The 18955-nt window shown below is 34.0% G+C and overlaps 1 pseudogene; it reads right to left on the bottom strand.

The window, feature by feature from the left end:
• LOC106458662 overlaps positions 1-18955 on the bottom strand; it is an 87512-nt pseudogene that overhangs the window by 23655 nt on the left and 44902 nt on the right.

The following is an 18955-nucleotide window of genomic DNA, read 5'->3' as shown; positions in this document are numbered from 1 at the left end:
TAACATTTCGGTACAATTTAATTCTTCGTATTGTTAGCCGACACTTAAATACACCAGTTCAGTTTTCGATACCTCACTACTATAAAGGCTTATGTTGGTCCGATATTTCATTGGTGGTAGTGTCCAGGGTCACTAATGAGGAATGGAATTCTCCGAATCTAGTCTGGCTCACAGACACACACCCCAGTGAAAGAATAGACCATTCTGTTTATTCAATTAGAACACATACTGGCTGATATAGCTTTAAACTTTAAAGTTATATAAGCATGACTTTCAAAGTCACCGCATTTCATTAATCAGCAAAACTGCAATCCAAAAAGTTTAGAGACGGTTGGAAAACTTTATTACACATTTGGCACATTAACACAGTAACATGGAAAACGTCATTATTTCCACTATTCCACCGCTCCCTCCCCTTCTCCTGGCCTCCCCCCCCCCAACCTACCTCTAAGGCTGCCTCTGACTGAAATAAAAAAGAACAATGCAGGATACAGAAACCTTAATATCTGAATAATTCAAATAGGGAGAAAACAGGAAACAATAATCAATAGGACTACTATAAGGTTATACGGTTACCTTCAATTAATCTTGGTTTTGATGATTAATTCTTTATTCACCACTACTCTTAACCTAAAATACTTTTAGGTTATTATCTGTTGAGTAAAGAACTATATATGAAAACCAAACAAAATGCTGTCATTCCACCACTATATGAGGCTTTCTTTATGTATGTAATTAACTCTTCCAAGCAGCGCTAATGAGCCGTAAATTCGTTGAAACTAGTCTGCTGCAATGGGCATAATGAACCAAACAATAGATTAAGCCTGTAAACCGCCTTTTTCTTCACTGAAATTTATACATAAACAGTGAACCAAACAATATATCAAGGCTATGTACGCCGTCTCTTTCTTCTCTGAAATTCATACATAAACATTTAAACCTTCTCATTCACAAAGGTTTGGTTTGTGCTAAACAAGTAGAGCTATCGATGCTATCCCTTCCTAACTTTTGATAGACTAGAGCGAACACAGATAGTTAACAGAACCTATAGCCCACTCTAATCGAACAATGGGATTTGACCGTAACTCTCATAACGCACCCATGGCCCTAAAGTGCAGAAATCGATTTATATATATATATATATATATTGTGGCAAAACAAGACGCGAATTCAGGACAGTTCAACAAGATACCACAGCCAGATCTACACTCTCAAAATTAGAAATACATAAAACCAAAAATTAAATACAAAAATTTATTTTTATTGTTTGTTTTGTTTTTAAGAACAAAGCTACACAATGGACATTCAAACCCCGATTTTTAACGTCATAAGCCCTCAGGCTTATAGTTGAGTCACTGGAATGGCATTCGTTTTTAAAAGGACTTAATAATGCGTGACTTGATCCCAAGAGATCAAACTGGAGATAGAAATATTGATTTTCAAGACGCTGGGAAATGAGAAAGATTAAAACAAAGTTCCAACTAATATCTTGTATAAACTATATAAAATAAACTATAAAAAAAACGTTAACGCAAAAAAACAAAAACATAAACTTAAAATTAACACTATCGGTTTCCTCCTGAACGATCTTGACACCAGGCTATAAAAACGAATATTAATACTTATATTTGAACATCGAAGAGCCTTAAAAACACAGTAACCTATAAGCAGTCATTTCAATTTCTACTCAGAATCGGAGAGATTTATATTGTACACGGTGCGAAAACTTATCTCATTTGTAATTTTTCTAAACACAAGAATGATTTATACTTTTTAAAATGCGTCTACATTTACTGTGGGAATAAGTACAATAACAGCAGCAAATGAGGAGGAATAATTCCCTATTAAGATTCATCTTTATACAACCATAATAATGTGACGGATTCCAGTTTTCCTGAGAAGAAATGATTCCCTATTAAGATTCATTTCTAATACAACCATAATAATGTGACGAATTCAAATATTCCTGAGGAGGAATAATTCCCTATTAAGATTCATTTCTAATACAACCATAATAATGTGGCGAATTCAAATATTCATGAGAAGAAATAATTCCCTATTAAGATTCATCTCTAATACAACCATAATAATGTGACGGATTCCAGTTTTCCTGAGAAGAAATAATTCCCTATTAAGATTCATTTCTAATACAACCAGAATATGGTGACGAATTCAAATATTCCTGAAAGTCTTGTTTGTTTTCTGGGTTTTGCGCAAAGCTACTCGGGGTCTATTTGCGTTACCCGTCGGTAATCTTGAAGTGATAAATTAGAGGGATGGCAGCTACTCAACGCCACCCACCGCCACTCTTGGGCTTCTCTTTACCAACGAATAGTGGGACTGACCGTCACATTATAATGCCCCCATGGCTAAAAGGGCGACGGGTTTTTTCCCTGAACGAGATACCATCGCAATGATGTTCAAAAAAAAAAAGACAGAGAGAGAGAGGAGAAAATAGAGCACAGCAAGTTGTCTAAACTTTTTTTTTATCTTACTTCGAACTGACATGCTTATATTTCTGTAGGGATTCCCTTTTTATGTATCTGCTGTCAACTCACGTAACATATTACTATGGGATTATTTTGACTTTTCATTATTATAACACATTTCGGGAAACCGGCGACCAAGGACTGGTGATTAATTTAAGAAAATTAGCAGAAAAAAAAATCCAACTGACTGAACAATTCTGAGTCTGCTTTGTTGGAAAACTTGCTATGAAACCAGCGTGAAAAATACAATCAATCAGCGCAAGTCTAGTATTACAAGATCTTTTATCTTACGTTATAGTGTATTTCCTTTAAGGATTATATACAAATACACACACACAAGTACACGAATGAACATCTTATTCGCTTTCGAGAAATCGAAGCCTCAAATGAGGATACAAACATGTTCTACTCTTCTAAAGGATACCTGAATAATTTAAAAAGTTTCAACCAGTGTTAAACACCTACATAAAAGAGTGAGTGGACTGTAATAGGGTTACCCATTTCAGAAATCAAATAGCCAACTTCAAAACTTTCAAAACTATTCTTCTAGAAAGATAACAGATATAAAGTATGAAGAATGGCGTTTCCCCGAGTCTCACACTGGTTTCAATTGAACTTTATCTTTAGAAAGGATTATTGTATGTGAACCATAGATTACAATGTCTATAGAAAGGCTTCCTGAATGATCCAGATGGAAGTATTCGAAATTGAATGTAAAAACCATAGAAATATGAAATGTTCAGTTAACGGTGAAATGTAATAGGATCCACAGGTTCATGTGTTTTGAAAAACAAATATTAGAGAATGGAGAAGAAATAAACAGAGAAATAAATAAAGTTGCAGTAACAATTACAATTACTATTATTTTTAGAAATCATGAAATATTGATTCTTTAAAAAAATAATTATTTATTGTAAATCACAAAACATAGCCTATAAAAGAAAAAATATATATATACTGAGAGTAAAGAAAATGAATATAACCTTAAAACGTATTCGTTCGGTGTAACCATATATTACAATATCCGTAGAAAGGGTGCTGTATGCACAACACAGATTAGAATATCTGTAGAATGGACGCTGTATGTAAAACACATATTAGAATGTTCTTAGAATGGACGCTGTTTGTAAAACACTAATTACAATGTATGTATAACGGGTGCTGAATGTAAAACACAGATTAGAATGTTTTCAAAACGGATGATGTATTTAAAACACAGATTAGAATGTGTGTAGATCGGATGGTGTATGTAGAACACAGATTAGAATGTGTGTAGATCGGATGCTGTATGCAAAACACAGATTAGAATGCTCGTAGAATGGACGATGTATGTAAAACACATATTAGAATGATTTTAGAATGAACGCTGTATGTAAAACACACATTAGAATGTTCTTAGAATGGACGCTGTTTGTAAAACACAGATTACAATGTATGTAGAACGGGTGCTGCATGTAACACACAGATCAGAATGTTTGAAAAAACGGGTGGTGTATGTAAAACATAGATTAGAATGTTTTCAAAACGGATGATGTATTTAAAACACAGATTAGAATGTGTGTAGATCGGATGGTGTATGTAAAACACATATTAGAATGTGTGTAGATCGGATGGTGTATGTAAAACACATATTAGAATGTGTGTAGATCGGATGGTGTATGTAAAACACAGATTAGAATGTGTGTAGATCGGATGGTGTATGTAAAACACATATTAGAATGTGTGTAGATCGGATGGTGTATGTAAAACACATATTAGAATGTGTGTAGATCAGATGGTGCAGAAAGAACTCGCATTGTAATCTGTGTTTAACATCCAGATTGTGACTTATGTAAAAAGGATTTCAGCACGTCAAACACAGAAAATAGTCTCTAAAACGATTCACTCAACGTAAACCACATAATTTAAAATAAAGTTTTTAAAAAGAATCGCCCAACACCTTATGTAAAACACAAAATAATCCCTAAAAAAACCACTCAAAGTAAAAAACAAAATCGCTAGAAATGATCCACTCACCTCAGATTTGCCTTTTGAAACACAGCTGGCGACGTTGGATGGTTCTAAAGTCAATGCGTCCGCCTAAAAAGATAATAAATGTTTAGTGGCCATGCTTTATCTTTGTTATCTTAAAAGGCTTAGCATGTAGGCTACAAACTCTAGTACGTATACAGAGAATAACATCAAAATAATGCTTTTTTAATGAACGTTTAAACCAATAAAATACCTTTGATATGTCCACATATAATAAGCAAACGTCACACCTGAAAAGTGCCAGGCTTGGGCTAGTGATTAGAGAGTGACAGACATGAATCTGAGAGTTCATGGTTCGTGTCCTGTTGTCATAAAAACAAGCTCCGTACTTGGGGGCCATTGGTTGTTTGAAAATGATGGTCAAATTCCAGTATTCGATTAGAGTAGCTCAAGAGCCGGGAGTAAGTGACGTTGTGCCTTTCATCTAGTTTATCTGTTGAAATTTAGGGACGACTAACGCAGGTAGTCCTTCTGTAGCTTTGTGCGAATTTACGAAATAAACGGATATAACTAAAGACTGGGTACGAATTTCATCGCTCTAACAGGCACGAAAGTTAACACTGTAGGTGGATGAGAAAATTCACGAAAATAAAATAAAAACACACATCTTTACTGACAAGCAAGGAAGGTATCACATAAAATTTACATTACCTTAAATTTACATGGATATCCGTTTGAATCCGCGGTGCACTACAAATTTTAGAATTTAGTAAATGTGGTATATTGTACTTTTTTCTTACTGGTGTATGTGCGGGCGTGTTAATGGGCGCGGGAGTCAAGTATAAAAAGTTTGAGAACCACTAACCTAATTATGGTACTAAAATTGTTTTGTTGAGAAATGTTTCTTGATATAGGCCTATATTTTGATAAGCACTTTGGATTGGCAGCTGGGTCTGGTGGTTAAGGCACTCGCAATCTGAGGGTCGCGGGTTCAAATTTCCGTCACCGAAAATGCTCGCCTTTTCAGCCAAGGGGGTGTTATATTGTGATAGTCAATCCCACTATTCGTTGGCAAAAGAGTAGCCAAAGAGTTGGCGGTGGGTGGTGTTGACTAGCTGTCTTCCCTCTAATCTATCACTGCTAAATTAGGGACGGCTAGTGCAGATAACCCTCAAGAAGCTTTAGGTGAAATTCAAGACGTGTTAACCATGCATTGGCAGCAATTAACATAGACGTGTTAACCATGCATTCGCATGAGATATTTGCTTAAATAACTGAGAAATATACACATTAAAGGGACTTGTATGTAATCAGAACTCAAGTCACGATTAACAAAACGTGGTCGGTCCATTAATGAACGCCTCATTAGTATCAAACTCTACTTTATTAGTGCATACATATTAATTTCGACAACGGGAAGACAAGGCCATTGGGAAATTTCTACACTGTTTTATGCAAATTAACTTCAAGCAACAGATTTACAAGGCTTTGCTATGGTGAGCTGCAAATATTTCATTTCCAAGCATTGTTTTGATTTTTATTTACAGCTTCTAACTTCCATATTTTTCAACTTCTAATATTGTTGTAACTAACGGAATTCGAGGTCTTGGAGAAGAAAGTAAAATCAAAATCAATCTAAAGAGGAAATTAAAATCTTTGAAATTATAGATATAGAAACTTCTGGTTTCAATAATCTTTATACTAGTCTTCCTACTGAGTAGTTTCATTAACAATTTTAACGGCCAGGCATGGCCAGGTGGTTAGAGCGTTCGACTCGTAACCTGTGAGTCGCAGGTTCGAATCCCCATACCATGAAACGTGCTCACCCTTTCAGCCGTGAGGGCGTTATATTGTGACGGTCACTCCCACTATTCGTTGGTAAAAGAGTAGCCCAAGAGTTGGCGGTGGGTGGTGATGACTAGCTGCCTTCCCTCTAGTCTTTCACTGCTAAATTAGAGACAGCTAGTCCAGACAGCCCTCGTGTAGCTTTGCGTGAAATTCAAAACAAACCAAACTTTATCATAAATTAGGGGTGAGCATGTTTGGTATGACGGGGATTCGAACCCGCGATCCTCAAATTGGGGGTCGAGCGCCCTAACCACCTGGCCATGCAGGGCCGTTTCAAATTAAACGAATTCAAGCCGGCCTTGTATTTTTCAATTGACAAAACATTTGTGCAAATTGGCTAGATAATCTTTCAGCCCACAAGTTGAAGATTGTGTTTATTTTTGCACATCAGTTGCCCCTGTAGATATATATATACCTGATGTTGTTATACCAAATTATTAAGGTTTTCTAGACACAGCCAAACAAATTTATCCGCCGGAGCTAAGCCTAGAAAAAAGTTCTATCACCAATAACAAAGCACGATGTCTGGATCTAGATATCAAATCTTTAATCTACCGATTTAAAGTTTTTAATAGAATGGACACTTTTAGCCTTGAAGTTATAAGCGTTTCGTTCTTACAAACCAATATTCCAAATCAGTTATCTTACGATATTTCGTATTCTCAACGTATTAGATACAATATAATTTGTTCAGCATTACAAGATCTTGTGGAACGAGCTAGTAAACTCACTTTCATTTTACACAAACGATGTTTATCATTGCGCATTTTAAATATAAAATTAATTCAAGCCTGTACGTAATTCAACAATATTCTTGGAACAAATTATTGTTGAAGTTTTGTAGAGTTTTACGACCTTTCAAAAATTTCGCATCTACATTATAATTTTTTTAGATATTGTTTAGAGTAACAGTGAACCGATTAGGTGTAGTGATTACCACTGGTTTATATCTCCCGTTAATTTAAGATAATATTATTACAGTTAATACTAGCTATATAACAGTTCAGATGAACATTGTATGGTAGTGTTGTTAAATTATTATTTTATAATTACCTTCTTTGCCATGTTAACGAGTGTTGTACCTTCCAATTTTAAGTCTTATTATTTTTATCGAACTTTCGAGAAGCTTATTGTGTTAACTTTTCGGCCTTTACATAATATTTAACGTTATTTATTACTTCTTGTAGCCACACTATGCGTTTTTTTTAAGTTTCTGAGATCAGTTAAAGTAAGAGTGATAGTTTTAGTCACACCACATAGTACGTGTAGCATGTTGTTAAAAGTGATAGTTTTAGTCACACCACATAGTACGTGTAGCATGTTGTTAAGAGTGATAGTTTTAGTCACACCACATAGTACGTGTAGCATGTTGTTAAGAGTGATAGTTTTAGTCACACCACATAGTACGTGTAGCATGTTGTTTTCTTATTATTACAGTTAACATTGTTATATTTTTATGGATGTTTTATGTATCATTTTCTTATTTTGTATCTTCATAAACATTACTTTTTAGTTATACTAAAGGAATATTACTGCTACTAGCTCGACATAATTTAAACAGTGACACCTGTTGTAATAAATGTGTCACAGATATTATTTTTTTTTTCTAGCCTTAGACAGAAAGAGTGACATAATGAATTTTCGTTGGTCAAAAGAGGTGTTAGGGAGAACTCGAGAAGAATCAGACATACTAGGTTATATTTTTCAAAGAAATTTACTGCTACGACAGCAGATCAAACTGACAGTTAGTGTTTCTGTGCTTCCTAAGTACACTACATTATTTATTTATTGTAAATTTCACTAGCAGAATTGGTTATAACTTTTAATTTTCTACACCGAATGGCACTACTTTTCATTTTTTTTTTTGTTATTATACTTTTCTTATAACTTTTATTTTGTATTGTTAGCTTAGTATATGTATGTAGGACTAACTAAATGTCCTAAGCCTTGTGAAATATTATTGGGATTACGGCTGAAAATGTCGTTATCAGCAAGAGCAACCAAGTGATGAAACAATGCATGTAAATCTTTATAAGTAATAACTTACGGAATGTATATCAGCTCTACTTGTTGCCAGGTTGATTTTTAGTTTCGTCCTAAGTAGGTAGCTTGCTCTGATCGGAAGTTAATATTTATTATTAATGTGATTAATTTTTACTTTTTATCACTCCAAAAACATTCCGTTTCTACTCCACCATCTGTAATCACGATATATTCAGTTTCTATATCTATCTAAATATTAAAGTCTCCACCACGTTTTTAAAAGTACTGAATGTGAATTATTGATTTATTCCTAACTGCATACAATGTATATACACCTAGTTTGTATATTAAGCTTTAAAATGACCATTCAGGACCAAACCATGTTTTATTGGTAAAAAACGGAATATTCTTCGACTTCTCTTTGTTGTGGTGCTAACTGTGGTGAGTTGTGATTACAGTTATGTACAAACTTCACGTAGGATGTTTAATGAACGACCAGAATTTAATAGTTTTCTTGCAAGACTATTATTAGTAAAGAGGACACAACAGTTATGAGAAGTCATCAAAAAATCAAAGTTAAAACAAAGGTTATAACAATCTTGTTAAGTAACAAAAAATCCATTTGTTGTTACGGCAGTTTATATATATATATATAAAACTCGGCTAAAGTAAAAGTTTAATGTCTGTTGCAAGACGATTTACGGCTGTGATAATGAAGAAAATCTTACATATTGTACTAAACAACATCAAAACACTTTGACAACAGTAACACTGAATTTCTTCCAAAATATTAACACATTTTATATAATTCACCATTATATCCTTCGAATACAGCTGAGATAGGAATAACAGTTGAGTGATTTTTGGGCATAAGACAAAAAAACAACAACAAACAAACAAAGAATCAGCTACAGCGTTTTAAGACCGTGTTTTCCCAAATGAAATTCACCTTGTATTAAAACACAACTAAAACTCACATTGTATTAACTAAAACAGGACTTTTCTCTTAATGATCTATTGAAATTAAAACAAGTTATAGGCAGAGAATGTTTTTTTGTTGTTTTTAGCAGAGCCACATTAGGCTATTTGCTGTGTCGTCCACAGAGGGTGAATCGAGCCCCGGATTTCAGCGTTGTAAGTCCAAAGACTTACCGTTGTCTCACCGGGGAGTTGCGCTAAGTGAAAGAAAAGCTAAGAGACTACGGTGCTCTGTATGTTTAAGTAAATCAACTCTCTTTCATATCAGAAAAAAGGACACACACACACAAGTGTTGGGCTAAGTTTTACCTTTGTTTTTTACCAAACGAAGCAAAGTTAAATGTTAAACCGCCTGAAGCAACGTGTTCATTGCTTGCACGCCTGTGTACATTTAAGAACGTTACACGCTTCAGTTATTACACATTTCGAATTTTTACTTACTCCTTTGGGATCGTAAAAATCCTTATCTTGGTTTGAATATTCTTCATCAAGAAGAACAGTGACTTTGTGTGTTTATTTGTTTATTAAAAGTAAAAAATAATAATGCCAATTTAAAGAGTCTACATGCCAATAAATGAAAAAAGTTATGGACTGTGACAGTATATATATATATATATTATTATTATTTTTTCCCTGTTTTCACCAGAACATCTTATGCATTCACACACACTGTTTTTATATCCAGTATTAAAATATAAAAAGTTTTAACTCTTAACTAACTGATAAACAGATGTAAGAGTAACAATACTAAGATACAGGAGTTCTGCAGTTAACAATACTAAGATACTGAGTTCTGAAGCTAACGTAAGTACTTTTCATCTCTCGTACCAAACCTGCATACTCTTCATTTCTCATACTTAACATATGCGTTTTACATCTTCTCCCCATGTTTAACGTAAGTACTTTTCATCTCCCACACTAAACTTACGTGCTCTTAATTTCCCTTATTTAACGTATGCGTCTTTCATCTCCAATGTCCACCCTAGCATTTATCGTAATTGTTATTCATTTTCCTTTGTTGGCCCCACATCTAATGTTAAGTATATTATATTCTTCATCTCCAGTGTTCGCCCATAATACTGAATGTATAGCCGACCCTCCGTATCCTAAGGGTAAACTGGTAAAACCATTTACATTATTTTTGCTAAAAAAACAAAGTATAAATCCTCATAGAGCATGCGACAACAGGAATTTATAAAGGCATACGTTTTCAGTACAAGCTATTTGACAATATTTGTTCATGTAGGTGTTAATAAAAGCTAGTGAATAGAATAAAAAAGTTATCGGATTATTTGTTATATACGAGTAAACAGCAAGTTAAGTCCTTTTAAGATACGCATATAGCTATACATAACTTAGTTACAACAAAGCAATGGCTAATGAGATTTCAGATGCATGTGTTCTATTAATCCTTTCGTGGAGACTTTACACAGTTTCCGCTCTCTCATATGTATAGCTCAATCAGCGACAACCCTGTAAATAAATTATGATTGATTAACAGAAGTAATGTCAGTTCACTAAAACAGATGCCGAGCAAATAGCTGCTAACTCCAGCAGCTTTGTACTGCAATTAATGTCTTTCAACGCAAAGATGCTGCTAAGGCAGTTAAGCATGCTTTGAGGGTAAATGTTCGTTACAAGTGAACAGAATTACTTCATATATGTGTATAGATACACTTATACAGTGAGTGTTCTTCATTGCTGCTCTTTCAATGTGTATAGCAATAAATTATTTGTCTAAAAGACAGAAAATGTTGTTGAATTTAGAATTTTCACGAAAAGCTACTTACACAAAGGCTATCTTGCATACTTAACCACAATTTTGAACTGACAGATTAACGGGAAGGGAGCTAGTCAACAGTATCCACCGCCAACTCTTGTCTGACCTAATAGTGAGATTTAACTGTCACTCTTATAGCACACCCACGGTTAGAAGGTGCGGAGCGCGTTTTTTGCGGCAAGGGAACGCGAAATATAAATTTTAAGATCACATACTGGGCACGTTAACACTAGGCCACACATGATCTCTAGAAGACAGAAATACAAAACTGCTATTGATACTCCAATGTTACTAAAAAAAACAACAGCAGGGTATTGGTACTGTCACCTCTCGACACACTGACCCGAACAAAACTTACTTTGACAAAAAATTAACCATATATGTGCAATGGATAGCACCACAAGCAATAAATGTTGCCTTTCTTCATAATATTTCGTCTGTATTCAAGCACTTTATTTATCTACTTTTTTTAACGTTTCAATAACTTTGTACTTCATATAAACGCTGTTAGTTCTATCTGTTACAGACTTTCTTTCTAATTACTTCTGTAAACCGTATTTCAAGTTTCTGTTAAAACTATTTTCTAATAGGAATAGTGATGAAGAATTGGTGGACGTTCTACGATTTCTTTTGTTTGTTTCTATAGCAAAGCCACATTGGGCTATCTGTTGTGTTTACCGCGGGGAATTAAATCCCGGATTTTAGCGTTGTATGTCCGTAGACTTATCGCTGTCCCTCTGGGGGACGTTTGGGGTTGCATCCAAATACATATAAGAATTTTTGTTTCTTGAACTGAACACAATTCTGCTTAAAGTAACATATGACGTTTGAAATATATATATATATTTATATCAACATGTATAAGGCGTAACAATTTGCTGCCTCAAACCGGCTTAATGAATCCGAGGTCAAAACGTTACAATAACATGTTTCTGTATGAAAATTTTTGAAGAACCGTTAGACATATGAATGTGCTAATATGTTTAACAGCTTGTTTTTAGGAAATTGGTGGCTTTAGATATAAGTTATTATAGCGTTTATCCATGTTTAAAATTTTATATCCTATACAAATAATTGCTGATAAATATGGTTATTGTTTTAAAACGTTTTCGGCAGATTTGGTAGTACAGGTGTCGAATCTTCAACTGACTGTAATCCTTTGAAAGATCAGATCAGAACCATCTTGTCGGGCTCATTATAACTGGATAAAATATAGTCACGTGACACATTTTTTTCCCATTCTTGCTAAAACGATATTTTAACTTTATAGCGTTTTATAAGTCAGGAAGTAAAGGTCAGAATATGTCAGGGTGTTGTTGTGCATATAAGAGTTTGAAAAGGGGATTTAAAAGCGGGAAAAATGATCAAGATAGAAAAAATATTTGAATTTGTAAGATTCAACGAAAAAATGTTTGTTCGAACTATTCAACTTTGCAAGTTATGCACAGCCAACAGTTGATCAGTAGTAGAAGGAAATGTAAAATGTGTAGTGTAAAAAAATATAATTTATTTGTAAATGGCGCTATTCGGGTAATCTTTTTATTTTATTTTAACGTCTAAAAATGTAACCATATCATGATATTCATTTAACACAAATATTCTAAGAGTATACTAATTGTGTAGGCGAAGTATCACGAAGTGTAGCCAGAGCTATGTTCAGTCCAAACACCATATGATAATTAATATACGGACCTATGTATTTCCAAGAATTTAAGAGTGATAGTAAAGAAGAATGAGTGACAATATGTCAACCACACTATATCTAGTGCCAACGAGGCCTTTTGCCCAATACCAAAGATTATCAGGTCGGTTGGGATACTACAGATACAATAATGGTTGAGACGCCAATTATATTATCAAATTGCACGAATAACAAAACAACTGTTATGGTGTGAACTAGAATAGTTGGTAAAATGTAAATTTTATCAATTTTATGAGCCAGTACTTTAGGAGAAGGATTAATAACACAATACCATTTATATGTTTATTTAAACACAAATTATTTATTATTTATTTTTACTTGAACTAATGTTACTATTTTCAGATAAAATGACGAACCAGAAAGCACGCTTAATTATTATTCCCGGAGCAGATCAATCAACCACAGCATCAACTACATCAGCCTGTACATCTTGAATAATCACAATTCGAAATTGGAAGACGACTGTTGAATAATACAGCTATTCCAACCATACTTTTTCATCTCCCTCTTTCTTTAATAATAATAAAAACAAATGCCAAAGACAGCTGGATAATGAATCGAATACTTTCAAGCTATTGCAAGGTCATAGTTACTTAGTGCCAAGAAAGGTGTTTGTGAGTGGATCACAAGATGTTTTGGTAAAATTCTTTATATTGCTAATGTTGTTTGTGTTGCGTGAAGAAAAACGCTTCAATACGTTTTCTAGTCGTGTACACCTACTTTGACTTTACTTATAAGGAATATACATCTGTAAAAGCCAATGAAAAGTATCAAAACAATACTTGTTTATTTCAGACGAAGTCAATAAAACCGATTCTTTAATTTTTACCGTGTTTTTCCTTTGCACAGAAAACTTTGCAAACAGTTGAGCCATTGGATCTTGAGGAAAAGGTTAGAGTATCAGAAGGAGTTATAGCAAAATCACACTAATAAAATTAACATATCTTTTTGTATGTACAGATAAGAATGTATTGTGGTAGCCATAAATGTTGAATTCATCTCATTTCAGTATTTAAGAATAAATGATTATAAAATCAATGTTTGTGAAGAATCGCTTGAGACATTGTTCTGATACTGTGCAACTACTGAACAATTTTAGAGGACTGTGTCTGCAAACAAAATTATTATGTTCTCATTACAGTTAAACTGGTTTAGATAACTGTACTATCCTGATCAGTTTTTTTTTTATTTTTTAGCCTACTATTTGCAATTAGAAGGTTAATCTAAGGCCTTGGAGTGTCTACCAGGAAAGAGTAGATTTCCTGATTGTGTCATGAAATTCGGTGCACACTGAGCCTCTTCTTTCCTGTTTAATGAAGAAATAAGTTTTCACCATTCTTCATACCAGCGAAAATCCGATTTCAAAACATGCGGCCGTTGCATGCGCGCCACGAATGTTCGTGGATTAATGTACAGAGAAGTGGTCTTTTTTCACACCATGTCCTTAAATGGGAAAATATGAATTTTTCCTATTTATTAACAACTATATCGCTTTTAATCACTTGATCGAACGCAAAGTCTTATTCCCGCAAGCAGTCCCATAGTTACACATACAAATATACTTCAAGCAGCCCCATAGTTGCACATACAAATATACTACAAGCAGTCCCACAGTTGCACATACAAATATACTTCAAGCAGCCCCATAGTTGCACATACAAATATACTACAAGCAGTTCCCATAGTTGCACATACAAATATACTACAAGCAGTCCCATAGTTGCACATACAAATATACTTCAAGCAGCCCCATAGTTGCACACACAAATATACTTCAAGCAATCCCATAGTTGCACACACAAATATAGTGATAATTCTATTTTTACTTAGACTACCTTTAAAAACAAAAATAATAAAATATCTAGCTTCTGGTTTGCTTAGTGTTAGGTGGCAGTTGATGTAAGGAGCTTACAAGATTTAATGGTGAGAGGTGTTTAGATTTGTGTTCATCATGTATGATTAAAGTTTTCCAGCGTACTAAATAATTAAGTTTTGTTTAAATTGTTATACAGTAGTCTATCTGACAATATGGGGATGTTTGCGTAGTTGTGTAAAAATGTTGACTTTGTGCTTTTTGGAACTCTGTATGCTTTAGTGATTATTGAATTTTTAATTCTCTGTAGTTTTGTTATGCGTGATTTGGCTATAATTAACCGTGCAGAGCAAGCATGCTCTTACCATTGGCCGTATGTAAGATTGGTAAATTTTAAGTATATTTTCTGTTGTTGCCAGTCAGATGCCGTGTATAGTTGGCTGTTTGCCATAATTTGGTTCTAACGTTACTTACGTGTTTTATCCAATTGAGTTTGGAATCGTAAGTTAGGCCCAGGAAGTTAGCTGATGTGACCACTTGGAGAAAGGTTCCATTGGGACAAAATTTAGGGGACTTTTTACTTGCTTTATTTGATTTTGTGAATTTGGAACATTAACTTTTATTTTCATCTATTACAGAAGTTTTATATTTGGTTAAGTCGTGGTTCTAGACTCGTCACAGCTGTGGCCGGAATGTCTGAACCCCTTCCATTTAGTCACATCATCTGCAAACTGGGAACAAAAAACACCTGCCTCTGGGATAAAACATCCTGAAAAGGTTTCCGATACATTAATCCTTATTTTTCTGTTTTCTAGGAAGTTGGAAAGCCAGTGAATAATACCTCGCGGTAGCTTCATCTGAGACATTTGAAATCTTAACCTGTTGTTCCCTACATACACTGTCGAAGGCTTTCCCCAGGTTGAAAAAGCAGGCGACAGTGCATCCATTCTGATAATAGTTTCTATAAGTCGTACTAAATGATCCGTTGTTTGTGCTTTTTTGAAAATTTAAGATATAAGCATATAATTTCTGTTCTACATAACGTATTTTTAAACTATTTTATACGGATTAAGTGTAGAATAAAAGTAAGTGTAGAATAAAAGGGTTTTCTATCAAACTAGTAGTTATGGTGACGTCATCAATAAATTATGCAAGTTAAGATATGTAAGGTTCGAAGCATCGTTCGTTAATGCGTTCCAAACCTCCGAAGGTCAAAATAAACCATTCGTTCTAGCCCTGCCAAGTTTATTAGGGTGAGGTTATTATCCACCATAAATATAAAAAAGATCGAACCGATGACACATTCTCAGAAAGCAGGAGAGAACGTTCATAGTAGAACGATGAGAGAAATGATAAAATAGAAACTATAGAGAATAATGTATATATCTTGTAGAAGCAGATGTAATACTTAATCATGTTTTTTTCCTAGTCAGTTCATTTTCAAGAAGGAAAAAACATAGGCATGTATGTGTAAGGAAAAAAATGAATGATTACGGTTTCTAACATAAAATTAACTCAAAATGTATTTGCATAAATAAAAAACGAATAGTATTTATATTTTGTCGTATTGGAATAATGTTTTGTTAGTGTTACAGGCTTTTTTTTTGTCGATCTGTAAAAAAAAATATTACTGACAGATGCTCGTATAAATATCGACCAATGAAATTGTAATCATCCAAAGCATGCTATAATTTGATTAATAATTTCATGAAGAATAGATAATTAGTCCGCCTTCCACAAAACAAACAAAAGGATTATTTAATTGAATAAAATAAGAAGAAAGGTATTTATTGTAAATAAATTATTTCTTGTTTGGTGAATTTTGAGCAAAACTACTCGAGAGACAACTGGTCCAAGCATATTTAATTTTGAAGTGATAAAATGGACGGAAGGAACTCTCCCACTGTCAACGTTTGGGATTCTATTCTCAGACCGAATAGTGGGATTTGGCTGTCACTCTTATAACGCACCATCGGCCGCGTTCTTTACAAGTAACTTCTTAAGCCAAATTGCCGACACATACATGTTATAAAATGTGTAATGTACACTATCCTAATATTTGCCTTCTGAAGGCAAATTAATGATTTTTTTTAAATGTTTAAACGCCAAGTACTTAAATAACTGCATTTGAAGCATTTGGAAAACGTTCTTCTAAAAAAATTTTTTTTTTTACTATAAGCATCCTCTTGTGAAAAGTTAACACAATCTCTCTTTATTAAAATATCTATTAGCATAGTAAGATGAAACTGTACAGATTAAAGAATCTATCTCAGTCGATTATGAATTAGAGCAGTTTTAAACGTATCTCTGTTGAGAATGAGATCTGGCTAGGGCTAGTTGTTAGCGTGACCTGAATGCGAATCTGAGGTTACGTGGTTTGCATCCCACTACCGCAAAAACGCGTTCTGCACTTTTAGAGTGACAATCAAATCCCAATATTCTATCAAACAGTTGTAGCCAAAGAATTGGTTATGGAAGTTGCAATCCCTCTAATGTATCAATTCAAAATTAGACACGGCTATTTTCAGATAGCCCTTGATTAACTTTGCGAGAAATTCGGAAACTTATTGGTGAAAATGAAATTCAATTAAACAGTATAAAAACTTACAGCAATCGAATAAAGTTTTGAGTTAACTTAAACAAATATTTGTTTTGAATCTCCGAGTAAAGTACATGCTATACAATAACAAGTTTTTCATTTATTACTGTCAGTAATTTTCAGTATCAATTTTAAAGAAAAACAATAGCCAGCTCAACGACAATCCGGGCGGAATAATAAAAAAACCGTAAACAATAAATCAGTAATTCCAGAACCGTATTAGTCCAAAAGCTTTAAGCCTGGTTTTATTATGTATGCGAATCACAGTACTTAAAGAAAGAAATTAAAAGTTGATTTTTTTTTCTAAGTCATAATCGTACACGTCAGCGAAATATTTTTCTTTCGTATTGCGTTGTTTTAAATTGACATTTACTTCTGATAATAAGACGTCGCTTCAGCGGCAAAAATAATGTCACTAATAAAATGTAGGTAGTGAATTTTTACCAGTTATTCAAATTCCTACATTTATTAGTGCGCACGTATAAATCCATCTTTCTCTTAGTGATTACAAAAAACTACTTCTGAGAAAAACTTAGTAACATCGCTAGTTTTCAAATGAGAAATAAACATTCCATAGACGAAAAAATCTAAGGAAATATTCTAACTGAAAGTAACAAATATATAAACGCATTCCTCATACCAAAAACTAATGAGAAATGTGTAACTGTCATTATCACCACATGTTGCATACTTAAGAATTCTCACATTTTTTCAGAGACCGCGCACTACTTAATTAGAGAAGTATTTACTGCACCATACAAAATAGATTCTGATTCTGTTGATAGTTGAAACTAAAAAAAAAAAAGGCAATCTAACGTAAGAGATAGAAGTCTTTGTGTCGCCATGGTTTCCCGTACACTGAAAAGTAAAGGCTTTAAGAATGTCTATTAGGTTGCTGAATCTGTTTTACGCCTTGTATTAGATACAAACTTTCAAACTTGTTTATTTGTTTCAGAAAGCTACTAAAAGGCTAGCTTCGCATAGCCGTCTCTGATTCTGAATTTATCCACTAGAGGGAAGGCAGTTAGCCAACTATACCAACCGCCAACTCTTGAAAAATTCTAGTCTGATCGAATATTGGTATTTGACTGTCACGGATCAAAAGTGCGACAGAATGTCGCGATCTATCAATCTTTGGAGTCTTGCCCAAATTATTTATAGTAAACGTTTAAAAACGTAAATTTCATTAATTTGACTTCGCTAAGCCACAGTATTATATCCACACACTACAATTCACCAGACCGTATATCGCTAAGCCACAGTATAATATTCACACACTACAATTCACCAGACGGTATATCGCTAAGCCACAGTATAATATTCACACACTACAATTCACCAGACGGTGTATCGCTAAGCCACAGTATAATATCCATACACTACAATTCACCAGACCGTGTATCGCTAAGCCACAGTATAATATTCATACACTACAATTCACCAGACGGTGTTTCGCTAAGCCACAGTATAATATTCACACACTACAATTCACCAGACGGTGTATCGCTAAGCCACATTATAATATTCACACACTACAATTCACCAGACGGTATATCGCTAAGCCACAGTATAATATCCATACACTACAATTCACCAGACCGTGTATCGCTAAGCCACAGTATTATATTCACACACACTACAATTCACCAGACGGTATATCGCTAAGCCACAGTATAATATTCATACACTATAATTCACCAGACGGTGTATCGCTAAGCCACAGTATAATATTCACATACTACAATTCACCAGACGGTGTATCGCTAAGCCACAGTATAATATCCATACACTA

Source organism: Limulus polyphemus, unplaced genomic scaffold, assembly GCF_000517525.1.
Source record: "Limulus polyphemus unplaced genomic scaffold, Limulus_polyphemus-2.1.2 Scaffold498, whole genome shotgun sequence".
NCBI lineage: Eukaryota > Metazoa > Arthropoda > Merostomata > Xiphosura > Limulidae > Limulus > Limulus polyphemus.
Note: the sequence above shows the minus strand (reverse complement) of the source record. Positions and strands in the feature narration are given on the sequence as shown.